The sequence below is a fragment of the Solanum tuberosum genome, unplaced genomic scaffold (genome assembly GCF_000226075.1).
Source record: "Solanum tuberosum cultivar DM 1-3 516 R44 unplaced genomic scaffold, SolTub_3.0 scf00122, whole genome shotgun sequence".
In the NCBI taxonomy this organism is placed as follows: domain Eukaryota; kingdom Viridiplantae; phylum Streptophyta; class Magnoliopsida; order Solanales; family Solanaceae; genus Solanum; species Solanum tuberosum.
This window is the reverse complement of record NW_006239050.1, coordinates 289314-290543: the sequence shown is the minus strand read 5'-3', so window position 1 is coordinate 290543 and position 1230 is coordinate 289314. Positions and strand designations below refer to the sequence as shown.

At 31.1% G+C, this 1230-nt stretch overlaps 1 protein-coding gene and 1 long non-coding RNA gene across 2 annotated transcripts in view; one reads left to right on the top strand and one right to left on the bottom strand.

Annotated features, from left to right (window-relative positions):
• The first annotated feature begins 6 nt into the window (after window positions 1–6).
• Window positions 7–710, top strand: LOC102596331 (uncharacterized). The gene is made up of 2 exons (XR_367524.2): window positions 7–372; window positions 461–710. It is a non-coding gene; the product is annotated as an uncharacterized lncRNA (long non-coding RNA).
• A 379-nt stretch (window positions 711–1089) lies between these two features.
• Window positions 1090–1230, bottom strand: part of LOC102596004 (uncharacterized) — a 5159-nt gene continuing 5018 nt past the window's right edge. The window contains exon 11 of the mRNA XM_006350385.2: window positions 1090–1140. The gene's annotated coding sequence lies outside the window, so the exon portion shown is untranslated. The remainder of the gene's footprint in view (window positions 1141–1230) is intronic.

Sequence of the window (1230 nt, the reverse complement as noted above, 5' to 3'; positions counted from 1 at the left end):
AGAGTCGATCAATAATGAAACCACCTTTGGCACAAATTTTGATTACTTTCAAGATGAAAAGGAGATAAGAGTGTTGCAAGTTAATTTGCCCATCATATGACATGGACTTGAGACTAAAATTGTTTCCTCTATCTGGTGTAACAATAATTTCATGGAGAAGATCATTTTTGTTCTCTTTAATGTGTTATTAGTTGCTAATTAAACCTTTGCCTTGGATATCTACTTAATTGAGGAAATAAGATGTCATAGTTTATTTCATAACAATATTTCTTAAATACATGGTACTTCCAGGAATACATGTTTGGTGCGCAAGACACTTCGATCTTGGAGTTGAGTATGAAAGTGAAAGTTAACAATATTTGGACTGTCGAGGTTCGCACTTCCCAGTGGCTGTTTTAATATTGCTTCTAAAAATTTTGTACATTTCATTCTGATTCTTCTATGTGCATATTTAATGAAGAGAACTACAAGGGAGTGAAAGTTGCAAGTGCTAATGATAGTGCTAAAATCATTGAGAAGATTCACTGTAGCAAAGGCAGAACAGAAATTGTGACTCTATGTTTCACCATGATGAGGAAATAGAAACCACGAGTATCATTGATGTTAGATTGTTTCTTCTATGTTTCACGATTGGTGAAGAAATAGAAACCACGAGTATTGTTGATGTTAGATTGTTCTTTTATTAATCTAAATCTAAAGACTTCAATTTTCTTCTCCTTTTTTATTTATTTATGGAGAACTTATATTTCATATTTGGATGAGACTTTAGTACTTTTTTATTTGGTGACTTGTTCCTGAATATTTTGGCAGCAGCCGTTTTTCTTTCTAAGCATATTCAGAAAATTTACACTTTTAAGTTTGATCATTTACTGCCATAGTTCATCTACTTGAGTTGGAAAATGACTATTCTCTTAGCTTCTCATATCATAGTATACTTGATCAAAGATAACTGCTTCTTATACATGTATGGCTGAGTTTATCCAATAATTTGAATTTTCTTTGCATTATTTCATCTTTTTTGAATAAAAAATTCAAATATGCACCAACTTACATGTTGGGCCCGTGCTGGCACGGGCCATACCAATCTAGTATATATATAACGAAAAGTATTGGACTATAATCATCTCTATTTTGTACAAATTTTTCTACTATATTATAAAAGAGAGTTTAGGGCCAACTATAATATATTATATACTTGGACTTTTCCATTTGACATATATATATATATAT